Genomic DNA, 14,126 nt, shown 5'->3' with positions numbered 1-14,126 from the left:
TCAACTGAAGCATTCACAATCGTTAGTAAAATAATACAATTAAACCGACAAAAGTGAATACCTAGCAGTCTTCAGCTACATAAATAAATCAACTGGTTAGAAATAAATCCTAACCTTAATTTATTACGAGTGCGCACTCTAAACTCATAAACGTTTATTAATTTAATATGCATTTTGCGGAATCACCCGCTATGGAATCACCCACGTACACACTAAATTAATGAAACGCCCAAAAAGAACAGGCGTCCCCATCAACTTCTCGCACAAAGAATCCTCTTTGTGTATGAGCCCCGGTCATCTAAGTTTACGGAATCCACCGTGGAATATGCCTCCTGGCATCATACCCCCGGGGTGGGATAGCAATTGACCTCAATTGCTATTAGCTCAATGTGGAGCTAACAGAGTGGGGAAAGCATTTAAGTCTCTAGCGTGCATCCATTGTGCTTCCTCTACAGGATGGTTCTTAAATTTAACTAGATATCTAGAATACCTTCGGCCAGTTCTAGTGGTCATGTAATCAGTGTCTATGATAGCTTCTGGTTCAAGTATTTCAGTTTCTTCTTCTAATAAAGGTGGGTTTTCATAAACAGGGTGGATAGATAATTGGCCTCTAAATGGTCTCAATAAACTAATGTGAAATGTATTATGAATTTTCCAATGAGATGGCAATTCTAATTTGAATGCATTATCATTAATCTTATGAATGATTCTAAATGGTCCATAGAATCTAGGAGCTAATTTGACAACTGGATGTCTATCTATACTTTGCAGTCTACGCTTTTCTATTCTAAGCCAAACATAATCATCAACTTTGAAATTCATGGCTTGTCTTTTCTTGTTGGCTTGTTTGGTATATGATTGTTGGGCTTTAGCAATCATATCCTTAACCTCATCAAAAATACTATTATGCATAGTAGCAATATCATCAGCACTCTGAATTCTATTAGACAAAGATGCAACAGGTGTAGATAATCTATATCCATAAATGACTTCAAAAGGTGCTTTCTTTGTAGATGTGTGCGGTGTATTGTTATATGCAAACTGTAATAAATGCAAATGAGTATCCCATGTCTGAGGTTTAGAGATAGTATATGCACGTAAAAGATCTAAAATAGTACTATTTGTGGCTTTTGTTTGTCCATTTGTTTCTGGATAAAATGCAGATGAGAAATCAATCTTTGTGCCTAGATTTGCAAACAGTGTAATCCAAAAATTATTACAAAATCTAGAATCACGATCTGAAATAATCACTTTTGGCAATCCATGGTTAGTAAAAACAGTTTTCAAAAATAACTGTGCTGCTTGTGATGTTGTTAAAGTTTTCTTACATGCAATGAAATATGCTTGCTTACTAAATCTATCTACAATTGTCCAAATCATGTCATGGTTAGATTTAGTATTTGATAAACCAGTAATGAAATCCATAGATATATGTTCCCAAGGTTTAGATGGAATAGACAAAGGCATTAATAATCCATATTGTTTACCATGATGTCTCTTTATTCTTTGACAAATCAAACATTCAGAAACGAAATTAGATACATTTGCATCCATATGCGGCCAATAAAAATCTTCAGTTAACATGCGTAATGTAGATATGATACCTCTATGACCTTGATATGGGGGACAATGAATTTCATTCAAAACAAAAGATCGGAATGGAATAGTAACACACAATCTCTTTTCAAAAAACATAAATCCATCATTATATGACAATGAATCAACAGGAATAAAATTATTTTGAACTAATTTTTGCCAATCAGAATGAAAAGTAATATCCTGGTGATATGTATCTTTCATAGCAATCAAAGAATCAAAAGATATGATAGAAATATTATGAATTGCAGGTCTTCTACTCAATGCATCAACAACTACATTTTCTTTTCCAGGTTGGTATTGAATGATAGGATGAAAGCTTTGAATGAAGGAAGCCCATTTGATAAGACGGTCAGAAATTTGGGGTTGGCTAAGTAGATGTCTAATGCTTTGCTGGTCGGTCTTTATCATGAATTCTGAACCCATTAAATAATGCTTCCACTGTTTTAATGCTTGTACAACTACTAATAGTTCTTTGTCATACGTGGAATATTTGAGCTCAGAGGGTTTCAGCTTAGAACTAGAATATGCTATTGGATGGTTGTCTTGCATTAGTACGGCTCATATTCCTGATCCGCTAGCATCGGTTACAACTAGAAAGAATGGTCTATTAAAGTCAGGCAATTGTAGAACAGGGGCATTGGTTAATGCACTTTTCAGTAAATCAAAGGATTTCTGCTGGTTTTCAGTCCATTGATAAACAATTCCTTTCTTAAGAAGTTTAGTTAATGGTAAAGCAAGTAATGAAAAATTACGTATAGACTTCCTATAGAAACTAGCAAGACCAAGGAATGAGCGTAATTCATGTACATTTTTAGGAACAGGCCAATGCAATATTGCATCAATTTTCTTAGAATCAACTTTTATTCCTTCTTTCGATACAATATGACCTAAATATTCTATTTCTGTTTTAAAGAATTCACTCTTTTCAGGATTTGCAAACAATTGATTTTCTTTCAGTAATTGAAAAACTAATGATAAATGCTCATAATGCTTTTTTTCACTTTGACTAAACACCAAAATATCATCAAAGAAAACAATCACACAATACTGATATTTCAGAAAAATACGGTTCATCATTCTACTGAAAGTAGCAGGTGCATTAGTTAATCCGAATGGCATGACTAAGAATTCGTAATGGCCAAATTGTGTTCTGAATGCAGTCTTAAATATGTCAGTTCTATCTAACCTCACCTGATGATATCCAGACTTAAGGTCAATTTTACTAAATATAGAAGATCCTTGCAGTTTGTCCATAAGGTCATCAACTCTAGGTATAGGATACCTATTCTTTACAGTGATCTTATTTAAAGCTCGGTAGTCAATACACATACGATAGGTATTATTCTTTTTCTTGACTAAGAGTACAGGTGCACCGAATGGGGAACTGCTAGGTCGAATTAAGCCTCTATTTAGTAATTCTTCAACTTGACTCTGGATTTCTTTTTGCTCTATTTGATTGTGTCTATATGGTACTTTGCAAGGTGGTTGTGTGCCAGGTATTAGATCAATCTTATGGTCTTCTGGACGTGAAGGTGGTAAACCTGGTGGTAGGTCTTCTGCAAAACAGTCCTTAAAATATGCAAGAAATTCCTTATGCCTAGGGTGCATATGATTTTCCTTTGCGTGCAATTCATTCACCCAAATGAGATATGATTTAGTATTCTTGCGTAATGCACGTTTTGCTTGAGTATGCGAAAGCTGTGGAAAAATATTAGATGCATGCATACCATATAATGTAATAGATTTTCCTTGAAAATTAATATTCATTGTGTGCGTGGAATAATCTATATTTGGATTATGCTGGTGTCTCCATGGCATTCCTAAAATAATGTCGCTTGACTGTAATGGGACAACTAAGAAATTTCTTCTTTCAATATATGAACCAATTTGGATTTCTAAATCTTGAACTTCTTGTGTGCCATTGTACCTAGTGCCTAAAAATGCAGCTTTTATGCGATAATGCGTAGGTACTGTATGCAATTTCAATTCCTTTACCAATTTTGCTGAAATAAAGTCATGAGTACTACCGTCATCATGCAAGATAGTTCTTTCCTTTCCATGCACCAAACATTTCATAGTCAATAATGAATGTGAAGTAGGCATACCTGGTAAAGTGTCGGAAGTAGTAGTAGTAGGATCATCCTCATCTTCAGTGAAATCCGGCATATCCTCATGCTCGTCTTCGTCCATGGCTCCAAGATAGTTGATATGTGCTGGTGGCTTCTTTGAATGACAATTTGCTGCAAGATGCCCTGGCTGGTGACACTTATAGCATACTATTTACTTGGCTTTGGTTACATTATTTGCAATGGCTGGAAGTCTGGGTACATTTGGATTTGCTTGTGGAATAGGCTTTGGATTTGGATTGACAGTGGATGGTAATGCAGGTGGTTTAGGCCAATTCTTGCGGAAAGATGGTAATGAGAAACGACCTGGATTAAACCTTCTAAAATTGGAATTGAATTGTTTAGATCCATAATTACCGTTGGCTTGGAATTGATGTGGTCGTCTGTCTCTTCCGCGTAACTTATCTTCAGTGTCGTGAGCTAAAGAGATGGCGTCTTCAAGGGTAGCAAGCTTGAACATGTTCACTTCAGCGTAGTAATGTCCAAGGAGTCTAGACATATACTTCTGCTTATGTGTCGTCTCCGGTACGTCTTCAAGCATGCGTAGCTATAGGAGTGCATTCCAAAAACGCTCTGTATACTGTGAAATAGGCTCACGATCTCACTGTTGAAGTAAATCCCATTGCTTGATAGCCTTCTCATGAAATTACGGTGGAAGGAAATTCTGCATGAACTTCTTCTTGAAATCTTCCCATGTAGCAGGACATTCTATGCTCTTGCGTACTACAGTCCACCAAAGTGATGCTCTGTCTATCAGATGGTTAGTAACACACTTGATTTTATCTTTTTCGGGATAAGTTTCCTCATGGAAATAGTCATCAAACTGGCTAATGAATGATAAAACAGTCTTTCCTTCTCGTATGCCATTGAAAGTGCGAAACTTGAAACTTCGTTTACTTATCTTGGATTCCTTGCGAATGGTTTATGCTTCAAGAGTGGCGTCGATGGTACGGCGAATCAAATCTTCAGCTTGTGGTTCTTCTTTATCGGTGGATGCTCTTTGTAATTTTGTCAATTGCGCTTGTAGTGCTTGCCTAGCCCTTCGCTCTTCTTCCAATTGCAGCATGATTAGATCCAGCTTTTGTTCCATGGTAGGCTCAGGTAAGTCGTCTTCAGCCATAGGATCATCCATATGTGGGGTAGTCATCCTGTAAAACTCAATAAACCTTTCTCACTCAAAATCAGGTTAGCGGGATGAGCGTAGCTCAAATTTGGGGTTACAAGGCTATGTATTTTTGGGTATTTCTTTCTCAATTTTCAGAAAATCTGCAATATTTCTGTATTCGTTTGCTGAAAGTACTTCAACGAACTTGTAGATAGGTGAAACAGCTTGCCACGAACAACTTTCCAGTTCAGAGTTTTTGCATAGGAACAAGTCTTCTATGAGTTTTAAGCACTAGTCAGTTCTAATTTAGTCTGACTTGCAGAGTTGCAGACTTAGCAGACTTGCAGAGTTACTGACTTGCTGAACTTAGGCCAACTTGCAGAACTTATAGGACTTGATTCCACCTGACTTGTAGAACTTGACTTTGGCAGCGCAGGACCTGGAGTTTGCCAACTTGTGTGTCTTGTCAGACTTGCAGAGAGTTTAATGACTTAAGCTTAAGTGATTAAGCTTAAGCTTAATAAGCTTATTGATGGCGACTGATTTTTGTGAGGAGGGGGGCCGTTTTTGCCTGCGCGGAATTTTCGGAAAGGTCTCCTGATACGATGACTGAAATTTGTGGAGTTTGAAGCCTTTTTAAAGCTTCTAAGCTTAAGATTAAGCTTTGATTAAGAGGATTAAGAGTTTTTCTCACTATTTCTTCACGACTTGTATGTGAGGATGTAGGAGTGGTCCTCCGCCTGCAGAGCCTGGTCCTTCGTGATCTGACAGTAGAAACAGGGGTTCTTGATCGCCAGAAGTCTGCCTGTATCGACGGTTCGCGACGAGATTGACTGTAGAGCCCGTTCGTTCCTGGAGCTCCGCTTTCGCTCGAGATTGGTAGCGATTGGAAGCTCTTGATCTCTGCTCCGCTCTGATACCAATGGTGCGCAGATCGGTCACAGAATGCTCACGTGGTGAATCCCGGAAGGTCCCCAAGAACAATGAACTCTACCTTTTTGCACAAAAAACAATGTAAAAGCATGCACGACAAGAGGCAAGAGACAAATTGGGTTCAATCTCCCCCATGCCTTGTGTGAGCGCTTCACAAAGCATGTATTTTATGTATATTTCAATCTTCATGCTCAATAATAGCCCAATTTACAAAAATATGACAAGCTTTTAGCTTTTGAGTTTGCTTTCTACAAAAATAGGAAAATGAAGCTAATGGACGGTGCCCATAGAGTTTGGCACGCCCAATCTCAATGTCCAAATAGAAATAACATATCCGTGCCCATAGGCGCATACAAAATAATAATCAATAATCAATGTCTCAATAGACATAACAAAATATAGGCGTGGCGCCTATCAAAATATAGTCCAAAGGTCGAATACTCGCTAAACTCCAATGCTTTCCTCCGCCACTGCTGCTATCTCTACACATCAACTGAAGCATTCACAATCGTTAGTAAAATAATACAATTAAACCGACAAAAGTGAATACCTAGCAGTTTTCAGCTACATAAATAAATCAACTGGTTAGAAATAAATCCTAACCTTAATTTATTACGAGTGCGCACTCTAAACTCATAAACGTTTATTAATTTAATATGCATTTTGCGGAATCACCCACTATGGAATCACCCACGTACACACTAAATTAATGAAACGCCCGAAAAGGACAGGCGTCCCCATCAACTTCTCGCACAAAGAATCCTCTTTGTGTATGAGCCCCGGTCATCTAAGTTTACGGAATCCACCGTAAAACCTCACGGAATCCACCGTGGAATATGCCTCCTGGCATCAACAACTCAACTTGAGTGAATCGACAAAATAGCTTGATGGCGTATAAATTCTAGACTTTAACTAACTTACAACATGGACTTGAATTCTCACTTTAATATTCGGCATGAAAATTAGCCAACAAAGGACCAAGTGCACTTGCTATTCAATTGTCAAGGGCTCAAGAGCTTGCCCAGGGGAGCATATACATGTTGTTGAGCTCTACCAAACTCTATGGAATCTCCACTGATTACTAGAATCCTTTTTGTTTTCTCTTGACCACCCAAGGTTGCATCTTAGTGGTTCAAACTAGTCTTTAGTATCAAAATCCTGCTTATGAGAGATTGAGATTTCAAACCAGTCTTCAGTATGAATCCAATTACAAATCAGCAATATGCTTTTCTTATATTCAAGAATCTCCCTTTTTCAAAAAGAACCTCAACAAAGAATTCCAACTCCTTTGTGGTAAAGAAAGACTTGAATTCCAACAATTTGTTACTCTCTTTTGAGCAATCTCCTACAAAACATTGACATAATTTGGGTGCTTATTCTGAGAGTTGCTCTTATATGAGAATTGCTAGAATTTGAAATTTTTGACAATGATGGTTGAACTTTCTCTGGAAGTACATACCCCTAAGCTTCTAGATAATTCCTTTACTTGTCCTATTTCCTTTGAATGCAGTAAAAGTTGAAAGCAACAAAAATTACGAGGTTACTAAAGAGCCAGGTGCACCAAAGAATACTAGGTTTGCCTTTGGTAGGAAAGCTCTTTCTAGGATCTCTATTTGATAACCTTGGGCCTAGGAAGGTGGCTGATCAACTACAATCTGCCATGTGAAATATGATTAACAATAAGGTGGCTAATCAACTGCAATCTACGATGAATTCAAAGACAAATTGAGGATGTTACAAATTTTGTTTATGATCACCATCGATTTGACTATTCTAGATTTTGCATAAAAGATCTCATGGAACATTGATACTTGATGCTCTATCATCTTCTGGTGTAAAACTCAAACATCTGAATTTAGTTTCTATCTCCACAAGCCATGTTATTGTCATGCTACAACCGACTAGCTAGATTTAATTATCATTGTAGATGGAGAAAATGTATCCTATCATAATGGATGCAGGAGGTGCAAAAGCATTGATTCATAAGGATCTTCCTTAGTGCATTATAGTACTCGATCCAAATGAAACAAAACTCACATGTTTAATAAGAACAATAGTTGAAACTGTTGATGATGCTATCCATGCTACATATTTGGCTCTGATTTCCCTTGATATTATAGGTGTCGATGACATATTTATTGCTACATACAGTGTGGCTTTTGTGGAAGGTCAATCATTGGCTAATCACCTCTAGTCTGCAATTGTTGCAATATCTCTTTGTGTTGGCGAAAAAGAAGTCATTCCAAGCATTATGACATCACTATTAGATTGATTACCTTGCCTTAACAATGTTAAGGCTCCCTCAAGCCCTTATGAAAAGCTAAATAAGTCCTTTTGATTGCTAATTCATGCATCAAGTTCTTAACTGTCCTACAATTGTATGTCAATCTCATCAATACTACTCTACTCAATCATTCTTATGTATATGTCACATCTTATTCAAGCTTTAAGATCTCTATAATCATCCTCTCATCACGATTTGGATCACTAGAAACTTCCTAATTGTGAGGCACATCTATGATGAAGCTTGAAGCAGAATCACAATTTGACCAACCAAACCCTTCAAGATGAACTAGGGTCAATGCTAGTGAAGGTACTGACTGTCAAACTCCTGAAGCCCCCCTTACTCTATGTCAACAATAGTGTCTTTCTTGGTTATGCTACCACCATAAAAACATGCTCCAACATTCATACTTTGACGAAAAAAATGCAAATCACATGAAGGACATTCTCTCCTAGCATCAAATGTAGCCTCAGACAACACGACAGCCAAGTGCAAGGAGAATCCTAACAATGAGCATATATGCAAGGAGAAATATTGACAATGAGGCTAGTTTGAGTCCCTGGGAAGCTCTTGGACTGATTTGATTAATGGAGAACACCACTAGGGTTGGTTTGAATCCCTAGGCAAGCTAGTTTGAGTTCTTGCATAGCTTTTGGATTGATTTGATTAATGGAGATCGCTATTCGCTATGATCCTAACCTATTTAGATGTAGAAAGATGTGTTCTAGACTTTGATACTTGGGGATTTGAAAAATCAATCAACAAATGGGCAATCAAGGTAGATTATCTTCATATCCAAAGGATCTAGAGATACTGTGTAAGATCAGCTTAGGACCTTGAATCTAGGGTTAATAGATATTATACACATAACATGACAGTGTGGAGAATAGTGAAAGCTCAAATCACTAGTGCCAACAATTGATTTGTTGCATTGATATCTCCTTTGCCAAATGTCCAATTAATGGAGCTTTTGCATCCAGCAAAATCTACAACCCCTATTCTCTACTTCCTTTAGTACATCATTGGGTAGGATATCCCTCAACTATGGCAACAACTTGACCTTTCAAAGACCTCAACAAGCCAACAATGTTGCCTCAAAGCTAGAGACTAACACATTGTTCTTCAAATGGACCAGCTTCATATTTTTTAATGCGATTAAGTTTGGCAGTTGCTGTAAGGCTTCTCCTTTTGTTGTTTCTTTGGCTATTAGCTCTCTCAATCTACACTTGAATCAAAACACTAGCTATCAAGTCCTATCATCTTCATACACTTGAATCAAAATACCAGTTGGTTATTAGAATAGATAGGGAAGATGTGCTCTTTCTTCATCTAAATGGTCATGTTCTAAGGGATTGAGATTGTCAACATGCCTCCAATTGCCTCTAGATTGAGAGATACGGGTGTGACATCTAGAAGTACGAGATCTTGAATCTTCCTACTCTTTGAAATGCCACATCACATAGGATGTCAATGATGTTTGCTCTAAGGATTGTAGGGTACATTAGCTTTGTTGCATCTATAGGGGCTATGCAAAGTGAACTCTAGATTATGATAAACCTAGTACGATTCTAAGGAAAGCATTTGTAGCTCTACTAATTATATGTGTAGAGATGGAGAAGTTAAATATTTTGGATACCTATTTCACAAAATGATGAATCTTCATAAAAACTTGCTCTTTTGAAAAAATTTCACCTCGGATTGTAGGGTTGACCTCTCTCAACATAGCTGTAAGGTTTTGATACACCTGCATTTAGAAGTGTGAAAGAAACTTCCCTCAGGGAGAGTTGTTGCTGCCCTATGAAGAATTTAAAGCCAAAACATCTGTGCATATTGTTATCTTGTTGTCCTATGTACTAGACTAGGATTTAAAAGTGAAAATGATGCTATCAACCACATGATGTATTTACCCTCAAGAATAGTTATAATTTTGCATGAAATGATGAGAAGAATCAAGATAGAGCATGTATTTTGGCCATGGATTCCCTAGAAGAGAGAGATGTTGATGAATCCACCATGAAAGTCTAAAAGAAGAAGGAAGAAGAAGCTTTCTTTCAAAAGCAACTAGGACTAGTCTCTCTTTTTGCTCCAACTAATTCCTTTTTAACGAATCATAATTTAGATCATGAACATTAGTAGAGAATGAACCTTTGAAAACTAGCTTATTTCTATGTAACTAAATTGTCCAAAGGAAACATCCATATTGCAGTGGGTAGGCCATTGGCTTCCCCTCATAATATTTCTTTCCAAATTAGCTTGGAAATATTTGATCACTACAAGATAGAATTGAATAAATCCTTATTGTACTTGTAGTTCATAAAGAAATGAGATAGTTCTCCAACTTCTAATTTACAACTTGGTCAATTACCATCACAAATGCAAAGCATAATATATTTAGAGTATAACTTATCTTGTCAAGTGCTACCAATATATGTTTTCTACCTCTTATCTTAGTGGTATATTTAGAGTACTACTTCTTTTGTCAAGCACCATGAATATACGTTTCTGAGGATTCTAGATATACCACTAAGATTATAGGATCCTTGGCAATTCTTGTTTGTATCGCAATTATCAATTAAGTTTGCCTACTACCTTATTGAGAGCCTAATTTAACCAACATGGAATGAGATTAAGTGGTGTGATTAGCATGATTTCAAAAGGGTAATTGAGTCCATTATAAACCCTACACAAGCTATCCTAGGTTCGCATCAATCCCTTTTTGATGGTTGTTCGTAAACTCCTTGTTAGAGCCAAATCAGTGTTCATGAAAAACATCTTTGGTAGTAGATACAAAAACTCTAACTCAAAATTTTGGAGGGATATTTGAATCAAGCCTATTTACCATTCTTATAACTAAAACTTTTCAACGATTCAAGGTTTTAAACCTTCTTCTTTAAACTTTGAGTGTAGTTTGAAATTTTTACAATTCACTTTACATTAAACCTTGATTTTTTGTGAATAGTGAGCCACCTAGAAAGCTATGGATGAGGCATCTATTTTAACTTTGTCGATGCTGTAAATATTTGTTTTTGAAACGATTAATTTATCAGCCATGATGAAGGGTCATCTTGGAGAAATGTCTCACACACACTCTCTCTCTCTCTCTCTCTCTCTCTCTCTCTCTCTCTCTCTCTATGACTATGTTTTATCTTTTTCTATTAGAGGCCCCTTAGAGGTGGGGAGATAGCTTGACCCTCTTGCTAGTACTTTTGAGCCTTATGGGAGGTTGGGTTGTTTCCTAGGTACTTATTTGGCTGGGCTAGGATCTCATTTGGGTCATCTCATGATTGTTTGACAATAAGGCTAGTAATTGGGTATTACTCCCTTTGGGAGGCCCTCATTTCTTGATTCTACTCTTGGCTCATGGATCCATGGTGTGGCAATGAGTATCAATGTTTTTATGATTGATTATTGTGTATTATCAAGTTAATGTGCTTTCATGTTGTGTATGGCTTTGACATGTTTTGCTTGTAGATTTGATAAGCAGGGTCACTCTATCCCATGATCACCAATGAAAGACAACTTTAAAGGTATAATTTATGGAATTCAAAGGTGTTTTAAATTAATCCGCAAGGTGTGTTTGGTGGAAATTAAAGAGGTAAAACTTGGAAGTGGTTTGTGATTCAAATTTTCTAAGGTACAATTCATGGGGAAACCTAAAGGAAAATGTGCAACAAATGTCAAATATAGTGCGGTTGGGAATCTTAACAATGGCTGGTATTTAATGATGTATTTTTGTACACCAAAGGTTGTTAAAGCATTCTAATTTGAGAGGAAACACTGTAGGAGGACATGTTTTTGGCCAAAAAAGAGGTTCCAACTCAAGTGGACATGGCCAATTTGAAGGGACCCTTGGCCAAAGGTTGAAAAATGCATGATTTTTAGGAATAACCAATCATGGTGAGAGAAGGAGATGAAGAAAAAGCATGTAGAAAACTCACACCACGAAGCACCCTCTTTTCTTAAGCACTTCCTTTGCGATGCTTATGGTAGCATAATTTGCCTACCCATCATGGACTTCAAGATTATATCCTCTATTTGTGATGATTTGATCATTATGAAATTTAAAAAAATAGTGTTTCTCTCTCCTTGTTTTAGTCTTTCTCTATAGTACTCTCTCTATTCCTCTACATACATAATGTTTATTTCTATGAGAGAAGGGGGATGGGAGTGTGAGTGGGAGAGGTGACTAATATGTAGCAAGAGGCATCCAAGCATGGTGCTAGAGCACATGGGAGCATATCTCTGAGTCGTCTCAATGGCTTTAAGGAGTATCAATACCATTGGATCTCGCACAAGGTGACATACATATTATGGTGGTGTAGTGGTCTACAAGTATGAGTAATTTTAATAGAAAAAATATTGACTTATTTTTTAAAAAGGAGTGATAAATTAAGATAGATAATTAAATTTGAGAACCTTGCATTTTTTGTCTTCTTTTTTTCTAAATTTCTATGTAATAGGTATGTTAAAAATAGAAAAAATAAGAAAAAATCCAATAAATTGGAGAAACTAAAAATTGTGTTAATTTTTTTGAAAATAATAAAACATCATACACTCATCTTTATTTTGAAAGAAAATGAAGGTCTTTATGCTTAAAAGTGTCCTTTTGGTAGTAGAACTTGGTTTTAGTACAAGGTGTCATGATCCACATGCTACAACGAGCTAAAATTCTTATCAAAATGGATGAAAGTGTTGTATTTTGTTATGCATCTCATATTTAGGAATTTCATGTACTCTATGTATGCCCAAAGGTAGCAAGAGCCGAGAGAAGCACTTGGTACCTTTGGATGAGTAAAATATCACCCATGCAATGTATATTCTTAGAAAAAGCAAACATGTATGTTGCACCTACACCTTTTTTTTTAAACATCAAATTTTTTTCAATCATTTAGTATTCACCTTATGCATTTAGACATCCCTTCATTTACACTGTGATATAGCAATTTTTTGATCTTGACTGAGTCTCTAAGGGAGTCCAAGCCATCTAAGTGCAGGGGTCTAAGGGGATTCAAGTGAGGTTCAAAGTATCACATTTTCTAAAACAAGATAAGGGCTAGTAGGTCAAATCCCTAACTAGTATAGAATGCTCATTTATTAAAGGCCATAAGATTCTGCTAGGCAGGGAGGTACCAAAGTGACATACTTGTAATGTCCAATATGTTGGGGCACTCGAGTTTGGAGTTCGGGATATCCAATTAGGTAGTGGACTACAAAATGTTGTGTATTTGTGTGAAGTGAAGTTGCTAACCTACCTACTAGCCACTCATGGCTGAAGGCCATCGGGGTTGGGTGTTTGAGGTCCAAGAGTATGTTTTGAGTGAGAGAGCCACTATCAAGCTCGTTTTAGGTTCCAACCATTACGCTCAGTATCAAGATTGGAGTTAGAGCCCTACTTTTTGAAGATGACTATGCAAAGTTTCTCATGTGGAAGTGATGAAGTAGGGGTCCCTTCCCTAGTTTGATTATGAGTGGTTATGGCTTGGCTACATCAAGTTTTTCTTTACTACCAAGTTTTCTCCCTTTACTAATTCTAAAGATATGATATGCTAATGGTGGGTCCTTTTTAAACTTGTTCATGGGGATGCTTCACTCTTTAGCATGGACAAGATGATGAATCAATAACTAAGCCAAAAATAAACCATGATATTCTTCATCTGCATCAACTAAAACTCTCCAAGCCACTTCATTTTCAATTGAAACTAACATATATATGTAATTGGCTCATAATTATAAAGCCATCTTTGAAGGTTTTATCAAATATTTGAAGGCTTAGACCTTTGCTATGTATTATTTGGAATGGGGAAATTAAAAGTTGTGACTATTTGGTTGTGTTGTGTGATGGAAGGGTGTGCATCTATTTCGCTCTCTCCATCATCTTGACACATAACCTACACACATATTTGTGGCTCAAATCTCTCTCTCTCTCTCTCCATGGAGGATGAAGATTTTAGTGATGAAAGTGAGCATTTAGGCTTCTCCCCGATCAATTGTTATAGGGCCTTCATGGCGTGATCTCGATAGTAGATGGTAGGCAACCCACATCTAGCACAATCAATTTGTTGATAATGAAGATGATGAT

The sequence above is a fragment of the Lygodium microphyllum genome, chromosome 10 (assembly GCF_053477565.2).
Source record: "Lygodium microphyllum isolate KBCC chromosome 10, Lygodium_microphyllum_v1.1.10, whole genome shotgun sequence".
Lineage (NCBI taxonomy): Eukaryota > Viridiplantae > Streptophyta > Polypodiopsida > Schizaeales > Lygodiaceae > Lygodium > Lygodium microphyllum.
The sequence above is the reverse complement of the archived record's forward strand: the minus strand, read 5'-3'. Positions refer to the sequence as shown.